At 34.0% G+C, this 24,547-nt stretch overlaps 1 protein-coding gene across 2 annotated transcripts in view; it reads right to left on the bottom strand.

Annotated features, from left to right (window-relative positions):
- LOC124360881 overlaps nt 1-24,547 on the bottom strand; it is a 107,816-nt gene that overhangs the window by 69,318 nt on the left and 13,951 nt on the right. The gene's annotated exons all lie outside the window — the stretch shown is intronic.

The raw sequence follows: 24,547 nt of genomic DNA, 5'->3' as shown, positions 1-24,547 counted from the left end.
TTAGATCATTCATAAAAAGGCGCATTAAAATGTTAAAGCGCCAATGATGATTAATGGTACGTAATGAAGCGCCGATTATATGAAAGCTCTTGTCAGTCAACTGAAGTACGAGCCTTTGTCGCAGGAAAGTCTTCCGAAAACAGATAGTACAGATATTAGCTCTGTGCAGTATATGTAACACTGTATGATTGTATTGGAGTGGTAACAATTATATCGTAAATTAAAACAAAAAAGCTCATTAGAAAAAGTGAAAAGGGTATAAACAAGCGCTCTTCTACTGCACAGAAAGTGGTAGTCCTCGCATTTAAGTCACGAAAATGAACTTGTTTTGGATGTCCGGCAAGAGAAGGGGGTGGGAGTGGGTGGTCGAGTGGGGTGGGGGTCACGTGACCAAGTTTTTCCGCCGGACGGAGGCACAACGACCGATATTAAATTCAAATTTCTCCCGTAGAGGGCAATTGTGAGCCCGGGGCGCCCGCTAATGTTTATTTATAATTATGTGGTCGACGTGAGATGCTTGGCGAGCGACCTTAGAATCAATACTAACATGTAAAGGCATTAGCATTGGAATTAGCATACACCGTGTTCGCGCCAGGACCGGACTACAATCTCTCCACTGGAGGATGAGCCCCTTCTTTGAATAACAATACGAACACCTCTCATAGATTATTACTTTCGTAATTTGTGGCTTTAATAAATTATTAATTCGTTAAATGTTGTGTACCGGTACACAAATTACACTAATTGTAAACCATTATTTGCCTTATATGTATTGGAACAAATAAATGAACGTATTTAAAATTGTGAATTAAAAATTGTATTTTTAATTATATAAATAACATTTTTATCTAAATCTATTATATCAAAATTATTAAACTGTGTCTAACCAATCAGTTTTTAATAATCTTCGTAATATAGTCTGGTTATTATATTAATGCGATAAAGTACATTATCCTAATTTTCTCTTTATTATATTATCTGTATTTGTATTTATCATTTATCCTTTCTTAATACTAAGTTCGTATTTGTTAAAATTGTAGTTTACGCCACTGAACTTATATGTTAATGAACTCTTTCAGTTTGTAACTATTTTATTTTGTGCATTTTTATTTTTATTTTATCACTGCCACATCATTACTAAAGTAAACAAATAATTATCAAAACTTAATTACTAAGACATTATTACATTTACCTTGCATGTATAAGAAAAAGAGAAATAAATCATTATTTGATTTCAATTTATATTAATTTAATTTCATTGATAAAATACTTAAATTAAAAATTAATTAATTTAATTATTTTTTTATTTTATTATTTTTATTTATAGTGCTTTAATGTAAAGAGTTAAATTAAAAGTGCATAGCTCACTGTCAAAGTTTTTGTTTGAAAATATTTTATATAGTGCATCTTCTGTAGAACAATGTTTTGTAAGAAAATGTAAGTCACTAAAAACATTTCTTGGTTTTTATATGGCGATTTTAGGTGTCTAATATTATTATTTACTACACCTAGTTGGTATCAAATGAAAGATCTTACACTCTAGATGTGCCTTTTATCGATTTAGAAATACATTCGATTATAGGGCTCTGCCCCACGAGCATTCTTGGTTGGATGTTATTGTTATGAGAGTATTTTTGTTTACTTTAAAACAGCTGATTACTAAGTCCATTAAAAAAGTTAACATCAGCTGATTGTAACATAACATTAACCAGCTTAACATTTCTTTATGGTGCTTTACATTACCTGATATTCTGTAGCCCCTATGCCAAGTCAGGCACCGACTTTGGGACAGCGGGGATAGTCTACTCATAGTACGGTGAGTCCACTACGGTTAGTATGATAAGATGCTTGCCATTCAAAATTTATAATTCTAATTCATAATTCATTCATAATTCTAACAGCCTGCCATTCAAAAACTAGATACATTTAAGTTAAATAAACAAGCCTTATTCATCCTTTTTTTAGATTCGGAATACGTTTATGTCTTAGTAACCGCCACTTACAAATATTTCCTGTAGCTTCCTTATTGTTTTATAATGTAAAAAATGTACATTTCTTGCAAAATAAAATTTGACAAAAACAGAATTAAAATTTGAATAAAACGAAATCTCACCTTGCATTTCGTAAAAAGTGTATCACCTTGCAGGGGGGGGGGATTTTCAAATAATATTGTGCGCTGAACACAAATCTCCTTAACTTGTTTTATTTGCAGTGTTAAATTTTGCATAAATATAGCAAATTTTTGGACTTAATTAGGTTTTTTTTAATAGTATTATTGTTTCGAAAACTCATTATTGTTTTTTTATTGTACTACTTGAGACCTATTTCACATTTTACTCAATTTGGTTATAAAAGTATATTTACATAGACAAAAATTGGTGACGAAATTATTATTGCGCTATTTAAAAAAAAGTCCTGTTCCAGCTTTTTAATTAAAATAGTGTAACTGTATTCATCTATTTGAGTTGTATATTAATAAACCTTTACTAAGATAATACATTCAGTAAATGGACAAAAATGCATTCATTATATCGTATAATGTGCACAGTAGATTAGATAAGCACAAGTAAACTCTCTATTTCGAAATTTGAGTTTTGTATCGTAATAGTAAATAAAACAAATTTTTACTTCTATTAGCTCTTAAAAAATATGTATGAACTTTATTATTATGCTAAAGTCAACGATGACACTATTTGGGATTTAAAACAATTTGTAAGTGTTAAGTTATACAACTTAAAGTGTAAAAGTAGAAACTATACTTATGGTGTTTTGCATCTAAAATTGTAAAAGTTATTAGTTTTTAAAACTTACAAATGGTACTTGCAGTCAGGTTTGAACTGCTATAAACTGTTGGAAAAACGGGAAATAAAGCGCAACCGGAATGTTTTTAATAAAAGGTTTAGAAAATATGTACTTTTCGGTTTCGACACAAGTTCAGAACTTTGAATTTAACCTTTGCTAGTAAAGCTGAAAATTTCATTTTAAAGTACTTGAATTTATCAATACTCAAATTAAAATTTGTGTTGTGTATGCGTGTTTATATTAAATCAATTCCTGTGCTTAGTTAAAGTTTTAGACCAAATAATCGTTAAATTGGAGGTTTTCGAGATGTTTTATACGTAGGCCACTATTGTTACACAATGAACCGTATTTACCAAATAAGCACTCTTTATATACTATTAGCAGGAATGAGTAAAGTTTCAACTAATTACTGGAATCGAAGTTCTGTCTGTTAAATTGTATTTTTAATTGTTACAAACTATTTAAAACAGCAATTTTGCAGCTTACCGAGAAAATAGTGGCGTAACTTAACTGCTTTTCAAATGCATCTAAATTTTATTAATGATGTTATAAATATATTTCGGTGAAAAGTTATTTGGAAATTTCAGCATTAAATAACCATTTAGTATTGTTTTTGGGATAGAAAAGTGTGACTCTCACATTGGAGCTTTATCGGAGATTGACCCATCATTCCTTTAAATTTATGTGTAAGTCTTATAGAGCATTGTAAATTTACTACAAAATATCAACCAATAATACTTCGACATGTTATGGGATAACTTTAGGCAAAAATAGAAAAACAGTAGTGTAGACTTTATATTTTTAATTTCTCATAATTATTAAGGAACCGAGAGGTCCTTCTTAAGATCAATTGTCTGTCTGTCTGACCGTCTGTGCGACAACTCTTGAAACTCCTAGAGGTCCTAGAAACTAGAAAATCGGTACGTAGGTTCTTCTTAGTCCACGAAAGAACTCTAGGGGTCAAACTCTAGGGGTCAAAACGTGGTAAGGTAGCAATTTTATCGACAGTTTTATCAGAAGTTAGGTTAGTCAGGACATAGTCAGCCTCCTCACCTTTTTTGCTCTTTCCATTGATATAACTTGAAACTTTCCACACTGGAATAAGCACGAAGAAAGAAACATTTTGAGCTTTCGATTAGTAAAAATTAACTTACCCGAGAAAATATTACAGTCAGTGCAGTCTGTCATACCCCACTGTGTCGGTTTATTTTAAGTTTGATGTTGTTTCCTTAAACCAACCAAAGAGGGGAAACTATTCATATAACCTAAATTGTTATAAAACATAATCTAACTGACGATACTAAAGTTTGATTAAATTATCAACGACACGTAATATTTTGTCACACATAAATTAAAATCTCTGCAATATCCGATCGCGAACGTACTTCATGCAATTATGATTTATGGAATGTAATGATATTTTTTATTTACCGTAGAATATAACATTTAGAGGCTTTCAAGTTCCAATTGGAGTTTTTTAACTCTTTTGTCCCCTCAGCTCGTATTTGTTTTAACGTGTTTTCAGTGAAAACTAAATTTTTAATAAACTGGTGATTATATAAAATATATTTTAATATTTTTTTAATTTTAAAAAATGTTTGAAGCTATATAAAAATGATACTTACATTATACTTAGCTTTGTATTTAAACACGGTATGAAATCGTTCAAAGCGTTCTGCGGAACGAAGAGCTGGATATTTAGCAGGTCCTGCACCAGTGCAATATTTCCTTACATCTCGTGTCCGACATCGCGATTTGCCGTTCCACGGACGGCATTGTAATCACGCTACTTTTACTTCAATTCCAGTAAGTCTGCGACGTTTCCGATTACTGCAATGATCTCACGACATTCTCGAAACTTACACATGAAAGCTTACAACTATTATTATCACCTGGCTTTCGTTGCTTTTGTATTTTTTCAGTTTCTTAGCCTATTTTCAGACTCGTCCGCTTGTTTACGTTTCCATCATCTTACTAATATTGGTCCGTACGCCTATGCGTTAAAGAAAGTATTATTTAGTTACAAATTACATACCTGAAAACTATTTTGATTACATTAGTTTTACAGAGTTGTAATTTGAATGTACATATATGTATTATTGTTACTTAATCAAGTACGTACTAAAAATAAACATAATACATTGAATGGTTCAAAATTGCAGCAATTTTAAAATTTGGCGTTTAATTTCTAAAGTTAAGTGAAAATAATAAGTAAATCAATTCTAATTAAGTAAAAAAGAAAAGTAAAATGGAAATTTAACGACAAATCAGGAGAAAATTACTTTTTACCGCGCAATTAAACATTTAAAATTCATACAGTCTCAAACGGCTCGTTCCTATAAAATGAATTGTAAACAATTTGTCATTTTTAGGAACCACGCATTCTTGACTTTTTTAAATTGTTAGTAATTTTTTTAATTTGCTTAGAATTTGATTTTAAAATGACATTTACATCTTGACGTGACCTCAATAATTATATACACATTAACTTATTTTTTTACACCTAATGAGCATTAACGAGTGAACTGAATATTTTAAAACATAGAATACAATTGTGCATGCCTCAATGGTAAATAGGCAGACATGGCACTTTGCGTTTAATCTTTTTTTAATCCAAGGAACATATTTATTCCCTTAAACGTTTCCAGATAGTCCCTGTATACCCGTCCACGGCGAGGTCACGTGGTGTCAGTAATGTAAAATAAGTAAAATCTCCTCGGCGAGAAAACAGCACGAGTTCCCTTGTCCAAGGCTCTTATCACCCCAACCCTTCGCGGCCATCTCGCCAGGGCGAGGGGGTCGTGGGCGGCGGGGAGAGGGGGGAAAGATGACGATTGAATTTATTTACGAGGCTAACGCAGGACTGCCCCTCGCCCCCAATTGACTCGGCTCTGGGTTCCGAATTGAAAAAATAGTAAGCATCTTTTTTAGTGAAAACAATCGGTTTTTGTAACTACCAATGGTGTTAATGTTCATCCCCCGCGCCCTTGAGTTTTTTTTCTGCTGAACGTAATTACTTTAGGTGGTGCAATACGTTTTGGGTTTTTTTAATACGTTTTTTGGTAAAAATGCATACCCTTTTCAAATTAGGTAATTTCCTAAATATGAAAAAGTATAACAAATTATCTGGAGGAAAAATCTGCTGAAAATGTATTTGTAAAATTTTTAGAACATGTATGTATGTATATATATATAGGTCATAGCTTAAGATTATTATATATATATATATATATATATATATACAGAGTGAGTTTTATGTCCTGGCACACACCTGGATATAATTTAAGCGGTCCGAGATATCTATGTGAAACCTTGACCCCACCTATTATAACATATTTTTTAAATTTTTCAAGTTGTTGAAAATTTTGCCCCCCTTTTCTATTGGGGGGTAAAGGGGGGCAACTAAAAATTTCAAATACAAACCCCTATCATGTGACCCCTCATTTTAAAGGGAATAAAAAAAGAAATCCAATAATCCAATCCAAACTAGAGGTCTCTACGTTTATTTTAACAGATTTTATGACAAATTTACAATAATAAAATTAGTAACTGTCTTTTCCTGTTTATCGTAACATGAGTCAACATTAACCCAAATTCTAAAAACAGTTACCTGTTTTAATGTAGCAGGTGTTCAAACTGTTCACCTTCGGCTGTTTGACAGTATGCTAGACGTGTGTAAAAACTTGAGACATGATAGGGGTTTGTATTTGAAAATGTTTAGTTGCCCCCCTTTACTCAATTGTAAATTTGTCATAAAATCTGTTAAAATAAACGTAGAAACCTCTAGTTTGGATTATTGGATTTCTTTTTTTTATTCCCTTTAAAATGAGGGGTCACATGATAGGGGTTTGTATTTGGAAATTTTTAGTTGCCCCCCTTTACCACCCTTTAGAAAAGGGGGGGAAACATTTTCAACAACTTGAAAAATTGAAACAATATGTTATAATAGGTAGGGTCAAGGTTTCACATAGATATCTCGGACCGTTTTAAATTATATCCAGGTGTGCCAGGACATAAAACTCACTCTGTATATTATTCAATATAATTGAAGGAAACGGAAGTGTTTTTTAATATTTGTTCTTAAACAAATGTATTTGTTTTATAAATAAAAACCCGTTGTTCTCTGAAGCTATGTACGTGTAGTAAAATGTTTCCATTTTTATCTTCAGTTATACTTATTTTACCCTGATTAAAACAATGCCAAAACTTGCTACATTGAAGTCTGTAATTTATCGTGGAGGGTCAAAACATTGTTTCATTTTCTGTATTCAGGGAAGTTATGTTAAAGAGCTATGATTTTAACATAAAAATATGTTTCAATTGTATCAACTGCACCACCTAAGAGAGTTGAGTATGTTTTAACATTTTCACCGACTGTACTGTTCGTAATACAACCTACTGTAGAGTTTAGATTTTAAATTTAGCCAGTTTACTTGTAATCCAAATCACTCTATATTTGTGACATTTTATTCCATAAAGTTTATTTGGCCTATCAGAGTTTGTAGTTACAGTATTTCTACTTTAGATCAGAATGAACATGTACACCATTAATAATGACGTAATTCGACGAAAATTAATGACGTAACTACATTTGTTTACGATGATTCTTGTCGTAAACCTATCTAGTTCTATATGAGATTTTATCTTGTAATAATCTTCATTCCGCAATCCACCACATTTTCTTACAATGGTTATCGTATAGAATGGTATTGTATAGAAATACAACATTTTGTATAGTAATCTTGTGGGAAGCTCCCGTTTGAATGCCTTTCCACCGAAAGATCAACGCTAATATTAAAGTGCATAGTTGATTAAACGTTTATATCCATCGTTCAAAATATTTGAATGGCCTCTATTACTTAGATTATAATTTTTAATTTTGCATCTTCCCACTAAAAATGCATATTTTTATGAGAGTTTCACTAAGTTTACATAGCCTATATGTGAGCTCTATTACTAAATACCTTTTTGTTAAAATTTACATCTGCTGGTCTGAAAATATTCCACGTTTAAAAATTATAAAAAAAAACATATTTTGATTAAAAACAGTCGCTAAAAATGTCAAATATACGTACTTTTATACATAGCTAGCTCAAAGAAAATTACAATAATATAAGTTAAATTATGTAATTTCCGTTAAGGAAAATAATGTTCACAAAGATAAACTAATTTGAGTTCAAAACTCGTGACTGTAACTAAACATTTCCACTTCCTACTTACTGAAGTGATTTACATTTTTATCATACTATAAACTCAGTGCTATATTTTATCATCTCTGACGAAGATTCTTTTGTTCTAATGTGAAAAATGTTTAACTTAAGTAAAACAAATAATAATTTGTTTTGGTAGACAAGAAAACTTAGTTATATAATAATATAACTAAGTTTTCTTGTCTATACTACGTAGAATTATGTTAAATGAAACACAATTAAATTCGTAAAATGTTTGGCCGTACTGTTGAGATATATTTTTGAGTCAACATATGTTAAATATAAATTAACAGTAAATATTTATAATCCTTGCATAACTAGTGAAGTATTTTTTCCCTCACATAAACTAAAAATACTCATTTTTTATTTAACCCTCCAACTGGCAGTCATTTTTTCCTGTAGTGGCGGCATGTTTTCGAGCCTCGTGCAAGGGTTTTTAAAAAAATTTATTAAAAATATAAATTAAAAGTAATATATATAGAAGTATATATTTTTGTGTTCAGAATTAAACATATAATAATATTAGTATTTAAATTTGGCCTTAAAAAAATTTTTACTAAAATTTTTTTCCATGAAATTCAAAATTTACATTTTTTTTTTTATTTGGGGGGACCATACCTAGCAAACCAAGTTATAGTAAGAAAACTATAAAAGTGAGAGTACCATTGTGTGTCAAATTTATTCTAGTTTCAGAAACACATAAGCATTATACAAATTTATGAAACTATAATAACACTATATAACAAAAAGCAGCGATGCGCATAAATTGTGAAAATAGAGTGTATATGTAAGAGTTTGCTAATAACAGTTTTACTAATACAGTTTTACTTCAATACATGTTATATTGCATATTTTATTACTCATAATGAAGTACACTATACAGCAGTAGTAAAATAAATTCCATAACTTTTTTTTTAAGAGTCGAAAAAAGTTTCATTTTGTCATTACTCAAAACTTTTGCGAAAAATTTTCGAGAAATTTATTTATTCTAAAATAAATTTATTTGCACTACTGCAATATTTAACAATTCACCACACACTAAACACAACACTAAAACACAAATAAACCTACTAAAACTTACTAATAAACACGACTCGTCACATCAACAACTCAGACGGCATCGACAACATGGCGGTCACATCTTTTACCTTCCAAACTACGAACTTGGTACGTTGCAACTACAATACAAAAAGGAATAAAACTATAGTATTCCTTATGCTTTTTTTCCCCGAATCCAATGGTGCATGAATCGAATCGATACGTTGCCGGAATATACTGTTATGAGTGATTATGCAAGGGAATGTTTGTTTATCAAAATTTTGACGAACAACAATCCGCTAAGGGTTATGTTTATCAAAATTTTGATAAACAACAGTTGGAGGGTTAAAATAATTTTTTTAATGCAAACTTTTGCGAACATTTTTTAAACATTCCCTGAATATTTATTTAACCTGTTTATTAGCTAACCACGTAAAGTTTGTTAAGAGGATAAAATAAAGAGATTTTTTATATAAAATCTAGTAAGCTTACGAATTCCATATAACACCCCACGGTCTGTAGCTGTCAGGAGATGTATGAATGAACTCCTTATTTCACAAGTGAGGTCTTTATAGTACTTCCTTACACTTAACCTCACTCGATTGAATCATTCATGGTGTGAAATTTATTTCAAATAACTGTGTGATGCAGATTTCTTTTATTTCGGACCAACATAACAAAGTATTTATGTACTTTTTTAATTTTTTTTTAATTTTTTTAAATTTTTTTGTATTTATTTAAGTATGTATTTCTTTTATACATAACAAAGAAGTACCAGGGGCCTTAGACACCACACAATCAAAAACTTGGGCTCAACTTTATTGAGGCAATAAATAGCTTAAAGATTAATATTATTATAACTGTAATGGCATTATATAAAGTGAACTCTCCTTTTTAATTACGTGAAGCAAATCAAAACCCTATAGATATTATTGTTCATTAGAATTCTCAATACTTTTTATGCTTTGTTTTGCTTCTTTACCAAAAGTTGGGAGCTGAGTAGGGGAATAGTCAAATTTAAAAATGCGCAATCATATTGTGACTCATGAAGTAAAAGAACTCAAAACAAAACTCAATGTCGTAGGAATATTCACCGCAGCGGCCGTTTAAACTATACCGTATAAACATTTATTATTTCGGTATAAAAAGCCTGCTCCAAATTTATTACAATTGAAAGATGAATACATTCTTCTGAAAATCATTATTAACAAACTCATATCTAATTATAAGTAGCAAAAAGGTAAGCGTAAAGAGTATAAAACTTTAAATCTCACATAATTATTTAGAGATAAAAAGTATACCTTCTTTTGTAAACCACGCGGTTACATCTTCTCGTTTTAAAGCAGTTTAGAGAGGGTTGCTTGTATTCGTTCTAATTAAAATTACTGGTAAACATTTTAAAACAATTACTCTCTCGCCATTCTGGATAGATATAGATTGTTATTCTTGTAAAAATAGTGGCGCGGTCATTTTTCTATCAGCAACTTGTGGACGAAATAAAAGTTGCCGTTAATACATACAATTAATAATTCCAATTGGTGAAGAAGCCAACGATACACTAAACGTCCCATAGGTTCAATGGAAATAAATAAAAACATATTTTTAATCAGCTAATCTCATTAATAACCTGATTTATTCGCAAGATATTGCATTTTTACGTTACTCTTTTAAACATCAATAAATTGTTTATAGAGAACACTATAGCTACAGAATGTAAATTGTTGCTAAAAGAGGGAGCATTTAATAAGCTTTATTTATATCACTGCTGTGTTTCCAGTTGTCACTACCCCCTTGTTTATAACTGGCAAGTTTGCCATTAGTATAAGAGTGGAAGGTAACATTTCAATGATATTTTATAGGCATCATTAATAAGTATACATGAATGGAATTACGTTTAACTATCGAAACTTAAGTTCACGTCGTATTTTATTACTTTTAACAAATAGAAATCTTTTATCATTTTTCAAATACCATACAAAATGTTAAAAAGAAAATAAAACTTAAGAAGAGTTGTACTGATAATTCACTGTCTTTTAAAACAAAAAGTTATAAATTAAAGCTTAAAATATTAATTACGTTTCTTTTTCTTCACGAATTCAGTTTTGTATAATCCGCCTCCGAACTTTCGTGTACAATCTTAGCTGACATTTTTTTCATATAGAAAATGTGTCAGGTAGTTATAAAATAATTAGATTTATAATTCTTTATGTTTTGAGGAGGAATCTATATTTCTAGTATTATTAAAAAAAATGCCTTGAAGAAATTAACTTTTCAGGAGGAATGTGAGAGACTTTGAAAGTTTTCTTACGTTGATTTCACTTTACAAAAAGCAATAAATTAAAAATTATTATTTATTAAAAGAATATAAATTGATTAATTAATTTTATACTTAATTAAATATTAGTACCTGTAAAACTGTTATTAAATTATCTTCAATCCTGTATTAAAACTAACTTTTATTTATTATTAAATAAAACATCAAAAATATGAAAAAGTAATATTAAAATATTGTTTTATATTTCAGTAAAGAAATAATAAGAACACAGTAGATTATAATAATAATACATTTTATGTATATGGGAAGGGGTTAATTCCAAGACTGGAGTAAATCAGATGTGAGAATATCTGTGTGAAGAAGTACGGAACCCGGATCAAAGCCGGTTGACACAAAGGTCGCCCCTCGGGAGTAGAATTACTGTGATCATTTGTTCAGTCTGCGATTGCTATTTATGACAAAACAAAACTGTTTCGATTGTCTAAAAATATGGAATTAACGAATCTCCATTTCAAACACCGATCTTTTATTTCAGAGTTTTTTTAATTGTAAAATTGTTAATTTTAAAAATAAATTCAACAATTTCAACAGCTGTTTAAAAAAGGCCAAAAATCCACTGTAATAAAAACTAATTATTATTTTATTTTGGAAAATTCTACTTATTGGATGCAGTTATTTAATTACTTATTGCGGAATGAATGGAAACTGTAAAAATTAAGTTTAAAAATAAAAAAATAAATTTTTAAAACTAATAATGACCGGCGGCACTGGACTAGCCACCGGGTGAGAAAAGGTGATTAAAACTGTCAAAAAAACACCGTGAGGGGGTCGAGAGGGGGTTGAAGGCGTCAAAGAGCAAAGAGCGACACCAAAGACAGTGGGGAATTAAAAGTTGAACAATGAAGGAGTAAGTAAAGTAGTGTCGAGCAAAGGCCGCGCGTTTTGTCAAAGCAAGGCGAGGAAGGGTCGAGCCGGGACGGGTGGCCCGATGGTGGTGGGGGGTGGGGGGTGAAGGCGGTCCGGGTAGAACATGTAGCATGCATACAGAGTACGGTGGTGACCAGTGCATAAGAAACACCCCTCCTAGGAGAGCTGGATCAATACATCTGTTGACCCTCTCCCCCACACACTTTGCATCTCAGACTGGCCGCTATGCCTGGTCCGTGTGAAACTGCCCTCACCCTTACCCTCACCCTTACACTCACCCTACTGGCTCTCCTGTCCACTCTGGCTGCTGCCTGCTTGATTGTCTTTAATATTGATCTTCCCGCCCCCCCCCCCCGACCACCCCGCCCTCCTCGGCTCCGTGGACTCTTGTTTTACATAAGACTGATTAGAAGGGGTTCGATTGTTTTGGTTCGGTTTGCTCCGTTTTTCATCCGGTAATATGTTCCCCGGCCCGGAGGGACCGGATGTCTTGGTGGCTCTGGCCACTGACTCACGAGCGTAACGCTCTCACTTTTTTCACCGCGGTACTCTTCTTTTTAATTAGATTTTTCACGCAACAAGAACGTTCTAAGTCAAAAAATTAATTAACTTCAGTGATTCACAAGGTCAACCCTGGAATAGACTCGATAAGCCACAAATCCATGTTCGTAATGATCACGAAACTGTAATTATAGACAAATACATGATACCTCATCTTTTCAGCAGTTCCAAAAAAACTTTGTTGTTGTACAAATATTTAAATAAATGTTACGTGCTTTTCACTTCAGTTGACTTTCACGTTTTTACATACCTGACGATGAGGCATGTAGTGATAATTCTACAAAAACAAATTTTTGAACTGTTACCAAGGTAAGATATCGTGTATTTTTCAATAAGTTAAGAAAAAGTTAAAAATGCTTTTCTTCAAAATTACATCTTAAGAATTACATTTACAGACAAACGTAAAAGTATCGTTAAAGATATTTTGTAAGTATACAGCCCAAACATACTCCCGATACGAAAATTTGATTAGCAAATTTACATTTTAGTCAAATATATTTTGCATTAAACACATTAACATTTAGTTCTATTAAATTACATTTTTGCAATACATTTAAGAATAGTTGACGCAATATATACTAGTGCTGGTCAAGAATGCCTCAATAAATCCAATTTCAATATTTTACAATTTACTTTGGTTAGTCCATATATAACCAGGGTTGGTGTATTTTTCAAGTTTTCAGCCTGATTGGCCAGGCAGATCTTTCATATGTGATTGTAGTGCACGTCTTCAACCCAACTGTGTATGAATTAAGTTAATAGGAACATCATTATCGTAGATTGGTAGACCTAAAATAATGTCTTAAACGATAGGAAAGGGAAACTTTTCTTCAATGTTGGAAGAGGTGTGCGTTGCAGAAGTCCGAACTGTAAACCAGGTTGACATTTCACCAGACAACCAAATGTTGAAATGTTCCCCAAAGAGATTAACGCTATAAATGTTATTGTAAATTATGTGTACAATACGCTACTTGCACATTTTTAAAGTTTTATTAAATTTAATTCGTGTTCAGTAACAAGTAGTAAAAACAACTACATACATACCAAATATATAAAAAATGTAGACCTATTTTACATACTCAGAAACAAAATCAATTTTTACCAAAGCGGTGGATTAAGAAATTTGACTCTAAAAATAATATAAGGGCTAAAAGGAATATTCCAAATCCAATCTACAACCTTTTACTTCTAGATGGATATCTGGCATGAATTTAGTAAACACAAAAAACCATAAATTATGACATAAATTTAAAGGTTTTGTTGCGGCGTGAACACTGATAAGGAAAATATTTTACCATAATAGAAATCTTTAAAATAGTTTTTTTAGAATAAAGCAATAGGGTACACGTCTAGAAGTGAATCAAGATACTTGTATTAAAACAAGGCAAGTTTAAATTTGGTATTCGTCACATTTTTCGGTGATTTACATGAAACAACCTCTAATTAGTGAAAATAAGTATGCAACCAAATAGGTGTTCAAATAATAAATAAATAAAATTAAATATATATTAACACATATTAAATAAATCAATATCACAGACAATACAGATGTAACGTTACTTCTTGGTGAGTCTGATTTGTCTAATACTATAAATCTTCGAGTTTTTATTTATCTGCATTGTGTTTGATAATTATTGAGAATTTTTTAAATAATAAATAATAATTCTTAACAACTAATGAATAGTTATTCTTTTAAATAAAGTTTTAGTTGTTATATCTTTACAATACAATATCTTAATATTATTCACAAGTTTTATAAATAACTACAGTGTGTTGTTATTTTCTTAGCAAGGTTTTTCTCCATAGTTGTCATACTGAAGCTTTTTAACGCATGAATATGTTACTTGATTATTTTTCAATTTTGAATGACTAGGTCGATAGTATGGGCTTTCCTTGTTAACCCAATCCAAAGAACTCAAACATTTTTGCAGGTTTGATTTCTATACATTATAATATTTTATTGCCCTCCCAGGCATTTGCGACAAGACACTCTCGAATTCTATTATGTTACGTGATGGGTAATACTCGAGGGATACTTTCTATGCGAGAGAGGTCACAGCTCTGTACGCCGCCCTGATAGCAGAAGGCATTAGTAGATAAGATAAGATAAGATTAGACGTTTACCTGACTGACCGTCATTCTTGTAAAACAAGGTGGAATATACTTCCGCAGAATATAATACCTCATTAATAACGATTGCAGCGGGATGGTTTCGCATGTTAAGACTTTGCAAGTTTTGATTTAAGTTCACAAAGACCCGATGGTATATTTTCAGTTATGATTACTCCAGTTAATTTGGCGAATTACAGATTTCATGTGGGGAAACAAAGACTCATGTAGTAAGACTAAGCCTTGTAGTAAAGTGGAGTTTAGAGAATGTTGTGATGTACCACCCTTATCGAAGAACGTATCCTTTCTACATGCAGCGTCCAGTTACTGTAAGGTCTAGAAGAGTTTATTATGACTCTACTGTCGGACTGAGAGTTGTATAACTGTTTGCAGAACATTGTTGTTTACCATAGTAACACAAAAAAGTACCACCAAATACCATCCACTAATATGTTTACTACACTAAAATAGTTTCACTGAGTTTGGATTTTCTTTGTAATTAACTCTTTTGTGCCCAATAGAATTTGTTCCGAACGTTCAGATGGAGTCTGACCACGTGAAACTGAGGTGGAAACCCTTTTGACATGGAATGACGTATTGGTGTCACGTGACAAACTAGAAAAACTTCAACTACACTCACTAGTGGCTCGTTATCTTTTAGATATTAGTAGTTGTACTGTTCTTAGTAAAATGTAGAAAATCCAACAATAGTAAATGCAATAATCAAACAAGAAGAGCTCAGCATGTACTCAGAGTACTACAAGAGTTGCTTCTCGAAAGTAACCTTTACAATGACCCCTTCTGACTATGAATAGAAAGATAAATGCTCTTCTTTCTACGCACAGTGGCTTATTTTCAATTTGGGGGAAGTAACAAAATATATTGCTACAATGTGTACCATATCTAAGCACGAGTTATGTTTCTTACTACGTGTAATTTTTGGCCTCTTCTTTGAGTCAAAACCGTTTAGAATTTTACGAAATGGCCAAATGATGTGCGGTGAAAATAATATTCCTAGTAATCCCATACTAAGGAAGATGACCGCGACACCAGCTGGTGTGGTTACATGTATTGGGAAGGGATTTTATTAATAAGTATATTCAGGCAAACGGTATTTTAAATTCATTTCTCTTTCCATGACCGTTCCAGTATGGACAATCTTGTACATAGATAACTTATCCTAGAACATCTAGCAGTTCATAATATGGCAAAGATAAGCCACACCACAAACTAAGTATCTTAAAATATCAATGTAAGACACGACGTGTATTTGCGTCTTGTAACAGAAAATGTATCTGAATTGATCTTTTGTATAATCGTTCTTTACAATTAATTGATGTACTAACAAGCTCCAGCAACACTGAGTTTATTTTATTCAACAAAAAGAACATACGAGTGCTTTATTTTCTGTTTTGTGTTTTGCTTTCTGTTTTTGTGAAGAATGAGTGGTTTCTGAAATGAAGAGTCTTACACTCGTCTACTTGCTCTTTTAGATGATGAAACTTTGCGCCAGGTCATCGTGTACGATTACAGGATACTGTTTTTATTATAGTTAACATATAACATTATATACATTTACTTAATGAGTGCTAAGCTTGAGAACCACTTTGAAAATTTTATATTAGAGTTATATTTAAACAAAATTTACGAAAAACGCACTATCCATTACTTCTTCGGCCAAGGAAAAATGTCACTTTACTACTTCTGAAGTGAATTATCACATCTCGGCTGCTAAAGCCGGCTCCCTGCACTAACATTCCTTCTCGGCCGTCACTATATGTTTGGTGAGATCTCCTTATGTTGTGTACCTCCACTGTCTTTCAATTTGTATTGTAAGTTCGTTATCGTCAGACGCCGTCATCACTTTTGCATTCAATGGTTGGTGCGGTTCACTTCAATGCCTTTGTTTCATCTGCAATTGGAATTGTGTGTAGCTAAAATGTTGACTGAATTTATGGAGGAATTTAAACTACAGGAAAGAACGGATTTGCAGACTATCTAATGTCGAACTCGAATGATGATTTTACTAGTCAGCAGAGACAGAATTCAAGGAAATCAGATTCCAGACAGAGCGATCTGCAGTACGAAAGAACTATGTCATTAGCACTCATACTGTATATTTGGGGGGAAAAGGCAGCGTCTATGATTAGCTATCATAATACCTAACGATTAACCCCCTTTTCCCCACGAAAAACTTTTTACATCCCCTTTTTATGAGACTTATCAATGATTTAGTAGATCTAAAATGCGATGGAACACAGCAAAACTCTATGGTAGCTGTGAGCTCTGTGGCACCAATGGAACCTGATCGGTTTATATCACAAAAAGTGTCTAAAACAGCTTTGAGGTCCAAGCAAGAGGCACTTGAGGAAAATTAGGTCTTACGAAATAATATGAACTAATCTGAGGATATGTCACAGTCAAAGTCCACTCTCAATCCACGGATACTTAAGATTAAAGAGTGGATACATTGTGGATTTTCTCGGTTATTTCAGGCAATTTCCATCCAACGTGCCAGAATTATATCTGAATTAAAATTGAAAAAGGGTAAACAGTACTATCTTTCTTACATTCAAGTATTAATCATTACAGAAAGCAGAATACTACTAAAGTTTAAAGATAAAGTTAAGCTTGACTTTAAGGACTCCTTTAGATCAGATGGGTCATAAGGAAGGAATCCTTAAGCTGCTTAAAAGTATGATGATGGGTCCTTGGAGTTCAGGTGGTAAGTGAAATTGGTGCCATATTCTCCTTTGTGAGATTATTGGGATTTACGACATCCCTCGAGAGAATTGAAGAATTGCCCCCGGGCAAATATTTGGAGAGCCTAAGTCTTCTTGTACAATTCTTCCTCGTAGAGGCTAGTAATCTTAGGTCATAACTATTATTTAAATTTTCCAGTTCACAAACAATGATTTTTTGGTTCACAAAATGAATTTCTTGAAAAAATTTTGGCCTCACAGTTCAGAGCCATCTTCAGTACAATTATTTACAGATTTGTTGCCGTGTTTGTCGATGCGATGTAAACTGGAAAGATTTTCCGGAAGATGCGCGGAAAGATCGATCATGTGTCTTGACCTTCCAATCGTTACTTCCAAGAGCAAAACTGTGACAACGCAGGGTGCAAATTAGAGTAAAATGTAGGTGCTGCTCGAGCTTCAAATGCGCTTATGTAATCAGGTTAGACCAACCTTCTTCAGTCCGAGTCGTTTTTAAAGGTCACAGGTGTACAATTCCAGACATTTCGGGAATAATAAAACCTATTCCCAAAGTTATCATAAGAACTATAACTTACATTGATCGCCTTCTCTTTGGTGGTCAGACAAAAAACAACCGCAATTAGTAGAGTTTTAGGTACTTTACACCGCCTGAACTAGAGTCATCTGTGGATCCGAGTTCGGCTTCACGAAGAAGATTGTAAAAATATGTAGTAAAAAAATTAAGCAGTATAGTTTTGTTTCGAACCCCAAATTCGAAATGACCAAATGGGGTATGGCCATCAAACTAAAATCCAAAGAAAAGCTACAGTTGATAACTCTTCAGCAGCATGATCCACATGATACAATTGATCTGTTAAATAAAATACCGTTAATTTCGGCTCTCAGAGGCTTGTCACTTACTGTAGAAATCCTCTTGGCACTCTTAATTTTGCATAACTTTACGACAATACAATATCAAAGCAACTATTGATGTAAGCAAACCGTTTTGCAACATAAAGAGATGGTACGTGAAGCTGACACAACATCGAGGTTCTTTTTACAAAATATTTTTTTTAGATTCTCAGCACAGCCATATATATATATATATATATATATATATATATATATATATATATATATATATATATATATTTACGTTAAATAGTATAAATGGCAATAGCCTTATTTAATTTCAATAAACATTGAATCGCAAAAAGTACTTGCTCCGCCGGGAGTCGAACCCGGATCTCTCACTTGCCGGGTGAATGTGCTACCATTACATATTATATATATAATATATATATATGAAGAGAGAGAAAAAACAACTTCTATCTTCCAGATCTTCTGGAGGCATTTCGTAGAGACGCTAACTCTTCTAGAGTTCCTACCTTATCAGGCTTTCTCTAGGTGCTAACATTCTATTAACCTCATTCGGACGTGCTCTTTGACAACGAACGACCAAAGCGTTATAATTTGTAGAAGACTTTAATAGTTCGAACAGTCAAACTCATCATGGAACATCAAGGAACACGAATGGGGTGTGGTTACAGGGACAAACAGTCGCAGTCAGTGGAGGGATCCAAGTCCATTGGTAGATAACCTTCGAAACGGTCATTTCTTTATCTGTAAAACAGCTGACTGATAAAAGACTGGCAAGCCATGACTCGTCAGAACAGACTGTTGTCACCCAATGCTATCTCTGATCGCCAAGAAAACCCATTCTGTAATCAGATCGTACATACAGATTGTATACGAAATGCATATTTTAAGAATACCGCCTATATCCAGAGAGAATAGATATGAACTTCCTTTTATCCTATTAAAAATTGTAGGATAAAGAATTAAATAGCCTATTCTTGGTAAATAATACGTAAATAATGGCTCGTACTTCAAGTACACGATATATTATTAAACAGCATTTATGGTTGAGTAATAATTTAACACACATAAATTAATAGTTATTATAGATAAATTTAATAAAAATGTATAAATTTTAATCTAATTTTAAAGGTGTAGAAAATAGAAAATTGACGCTACTGAAGGCGCAGGAATTATGCACCCCTGAGTTTTAATATTTTTGGCCAAACCAATAAACCTATACACACCTAAGTACAACCATGTCACTTTTCTAGTCTGATTTCACATTAGTTAATATCAGTTTCAAAGTTTATTTTTATTTCGAATATTAATAATTTTATCGCAGTAGGAACGGAAAAAGAACGAATGTTTTTTTTTAATTTTTACTGTACGCCCCCTTTAAACTTTTATTCCTCTGAAACCAGTAGAGGGTCGCATTCCAATGTTAGTAAGAAGTTAACAGTATTGCTATCTTTAGAGTTGAAAAATTTCAGAATTTAATATCTACATAAAAATTAAATGTTCGTTATCCTACTGACACTTTTTCGACCTTTTCGTGTCGTAAAATACTACTAATTTAAAGATTCATTTCAATGTTATAAACATAAATGAATCCAATGTTATACAATTGTTTTTGTACTGGATTTCTTACATTTAGAGAAGGTGGGGAGTGTGACCAAACGTTTTGCATAGAGAGAATTACCACGAGACTTTTCCAACATTAAACTCACTAAATCATCATAACGAAATCATTCGAGATCATTGTAAAATAATGAGACCTGACACACGTGGACATTTGTTTTTAAATAATTAGTTAATTTAATTAATTAATGTTAATTGACTTTTCGTAAACTTGTACATCTGAATGAAAAATACTCAAATTCTATTTTAGAAGCTCCCCCTACATATCACCCCCTCCCCGGACTTGGATTCTTAAATACAGTAACTTTAAGCTCTTTTTCTTTCTGGGAATTTACCTATAAGCTGTAAATAGGCGCTCCTTTATTTGCATAGATGTTATTGGGATGCAGCTTATATTATGATTTACTAGATTTGTTCACGTCGTTGGCTCTCTTTTCGTGGACATTCTCATGAGATAACTGGTGACAAATCATCTCCTCCCATAGGAACCAACCGATTCTAAATGTATACAAGGATACAGATTTTGAATATTTAATTAATATGGTCTTCATTGAAGCTGGCTAAATATATTTAAATTATCAGCTAAATTATTCCAAAACCTCAACTTAAAAACCTCTTCCATATTATACTTATCAGAAACTTATTCATACCTTGGAGTAAAGAAATATTTTATGGAATTTGTCACATTTTCTGTTGCTATTGTTTTGGACCACGAACTACTCAAGGAAGTATTGAAAAGACTTCCGCGACTTCATAAATAACTCACTACGACTTTCCTCACATCTTACTTCTTCAAATGACCCACAGCTAGTTTGACGAAAATCTTCTGGGATAACGAGGAGGTAACGCGATCTTCAACAAAATTGTTGATCCGCAAACCCGAGCGCTTTAAGGACGAAGGACGAGTTTAACTGGAAAATAAACAAACAAGAGGAAGAATATTCAGCAGTACGCCTGGTTAAAAATTAAAAGGTGAATATTTAAAAGAGGGTTATTTAGCGCGGAGGAGGCTGGGGGAGGTTATTGATGGCAGCGCTCCTGGTGGCAGAAGCAGATAACCCGCTGGGCGGCCGGCGAGCGGCAAGATCAGCCCGGAGAAATGGTGTTCTGGAAGGGTGATGCTAAAATATCGCCCCCACCCTCCCCGACCACCTTCGGACGTGTGGGGAAATAAGTGCGGGCCGAGGGAATATTCAAAAATCCTCTTTCACTCCCACGAGTCGAGCTGGGAACTATTTCTTGTAATTAACACTTCGTGACCATAGAAATCTAAATCCAGTATTGCTTTTTACTTTTTCAAGATTATATGTAGTTAAGTCAAAATCTTAATTAAATCCAACCGAATACATAGTCCTTTGTTACACCTAACATTCAACTGAAAAAGTTTATTCTAGAAAGCATATAGGGAACTTATATAAAAATGTACATATCAAAACAAATATCACGGTTATAAAAGATTGAACTAAGATATTCTTCACGAATATAAAATTATAAAATTCTTTCATTTACTTGTACTAACACTACGTTCCTTTTCAGCTCAGTAGGCTACTCTAATTAACAATATTTTTATTTTCTAGATGTAAAGAAATTATATATTTCTTAAGATTGGCGTTTGCTTGTTATAGCCTTTTCTAAACCTACATAACACACATGATCTAACTAAATAGTAAAATAAAACAATACTGAATGTATAATTTTTATATTTATCTTTATGGTCACTGGTCTTTAAGAACTGTCTCTATTCAGCAACAATTACGATTAAAACGGTACATTTATTGGTTGGGATAAACAGAACATATTAATGTGATACATTGAAGTAAATTTCCTGAAGACAGAAAACGTACAAAGAAGTGTGAAGGATAAGGACAAAAAAAAATAATGTTCATACAAGCTATGTGACATATTTCCAAGGAGTGACAGGTCTTTATAAATAATAAGTTAAGGAACTAATATGTGTGTAGTAAAATATAATTTAATAAGAGTTTATTAAAAACAATTAACTCAAGTAATGAACATGTCATACCTTCGATCATATTTCAATAAAATTCCCTAAAAAATTAATGAACTTATTTTCAACTCCTTTTACAAGAGAATAAATAATGTAAGATGATCTTAAACTCGCATCTACATCCTACCACGCCTGGAGTAATGATTAAACTCTTCATTTTGCGGCCATTTCATCACCAAACGACTGTTGCAAATATATTGTGAGAACGTTGAGAATGTAGTCACCGGGGCTTTGGGAGAGACGAGGGTGCGGGTGGTTCACGAACTATTCACATATTGAGATGTCCAGTTCGTTAGTCCCGGAACTCGTTGTTGGGACATTCAATTCGATTGTGAGATCGTCGGTCAATCATGTAGTCACCAGGACATCGACAGAGAAGAGGGCGCGGGTGGTTCACGAACTATTCACATATTGAGATGTCCAGTTCGTTAGTCACGGAACTCGTTGTCGAGACATTCAATTCGATTGTGAGATCGTCGGTCAATCATGTAGTCACCAGGACTTCGACAGAGACGACGGCGCGGCCAGTTCACGAATTATTCACATATTGAGATGTCCAGTTCGTTAGTCCCGGAACTCGTTGTCGGGACATTCAATTCGATTGTGAGATCGTCGGTCAATCATGTAGTTACCAGGACTTCGGCAGAGACGAGGGCGCGACCGGTTCACGAACTATTCACATATTGAGATGTCCAGTTCGTTAGTCCCGGAACTCGTTGTTGGGACATTCAATTCGATTGTGAGATCGTCGGTCAATCATGTAGTCACCAGGACTTCGACAGAGACGAGGGCGGCCGGTTCACGAACTATTCACATATTGAGATGTCCAGTTCGTTAGTCCCGGAACTCGTTGTTGGGACATTCAATTCGATTGTGAGATCGACGGTCAATCATGTAGTCACCAGGACTTCGAGCAGAGAAGAGGGCGCGGGTGGTTCACGAACTATTCACATATTGAGATGTCCAGTTCGTTAGTCCCGGAACTCGTTGTTGGGACATTCAATTCGATTGTGAGATCGTCGGTCAATCATGTAGTCACCAGGACTTCGGCAGAGACGAGGGCGCGACCGGTTCACGAACTATTCACATATTGAGATGTCCAGTTCGTTAGTCCCGGAACTCGTTGTTGGGACATTCAATTCGATTGTGAGATCGTCGGTCAATCATGTAGTCACCAGGACTTCGACAGAGACGAGGGCGCGGCCGGTTCACGAACTATTCACATATTGAGATGTCCAGTTCGTTAGTCCCGGAACTCGTTGTTGGGACATTCAATTCGATTGTGAGATCGTCGGTCAATCATGTAGTTACCAGGACTTCGACAGAGACGAGGGTGCGGGTGGTTCACGAACTATTCACATATTGAGATGTCCAGTTCGTTAGTCCCGGAACTCGTTGTCGGGACATTCAATTCGATTGTGAGATCGTCGGTCAATCATGTAGTCACCAGGACTTCGGCAGAGACGAGGGCGCGACCGGTTCACACATATTGAGATGTCCAGTTCGTTAGTCCCGGAACTCGTTGACGAGACATTCAATCCGATTGTGAGATCGACGGTCAATCATGTAGTCACCAGGACTTCAGCAGAGACGAGGGCGCGGCCGGTTCACATATTGAGATGTCCAGTTCGTTAGTCCCGGAACTCGTTGTCGAGACATTCAATTCGATTGTGAGATCGTCGGTCAATCATGTAGTCACCAGGACTTCAGCAGAGACGAGGGCGCGGCCGGTTCACATATTGAGATGTCCAGTTCGTTAGTCCCGGAACTCGTTGTCGGGACATTCAATTCGATTGTGAGATCGTCGGTCAATCATGTAGTCACCAGGACTTCGGCAGAGACGAGGGCGCGGGCGGAACTATTCACATATTGAGATGTCCAGTTTGTTAGTCCCGGAACTCGTTGTCGGGACATTCAATTCGATTGTGAGATCGTCGGTCAATCATGTAGTCACCAGGACTTCAGGCAGAGACGAGGGCGCGGCCGGTTCACATATTGAGATGTCCAGTTCGTTAGTCCCGGAACTCGTTGACGAGACATTCAATTCGATTGTGAGATCGTCGGTCAATCATGTAGTCACCAGGACTTCGGCAGAGACGAGGGCGCGGGCGGTTCACATATTGAGATGTCCAGTTCGTTAGTCCCGGAACTCGTTGTCGAGACATTCAATTCGATTGTGAGATCGTCGGTCAATCATGTAGTCACCAGGACTTCGGCAGAGACGAGGGCGCGGGCGGTTCACATATTGAGATGTTCAGTTCGTTAGTCGCGGAACTCGTTGTCGAGACATTCAATTCGATTGTGAGATCGTCGGCCAATCATGTAGTCACCAGGACTTAGGCAGAGACGAGGGCGCGGCCGGTTCACGAACTATTCACATATTGAGATGTCCAGTTCGTTAGTCCCGGAACTCGTTGTT

The sequence above is a fragment of the Homalodisca vitripennis genome, chromosome 4 (genome assembly GCF_021130785.1).
Source record: "Homalodisca vitripennis isolate AUS2020 chromosome 4, UT_GWSS_2.1, whole genome shotgun sequence".
Lineage (NCBI taxonomy): Eukaryota > Metazoa > Arthropoda > Insecta > Hemiptera > Cicadellidae > Homalodisca > Homalodisca vitripennis.
This window is presented reverse-complemented; position numbering and strand designations above follow the sequence as displayed.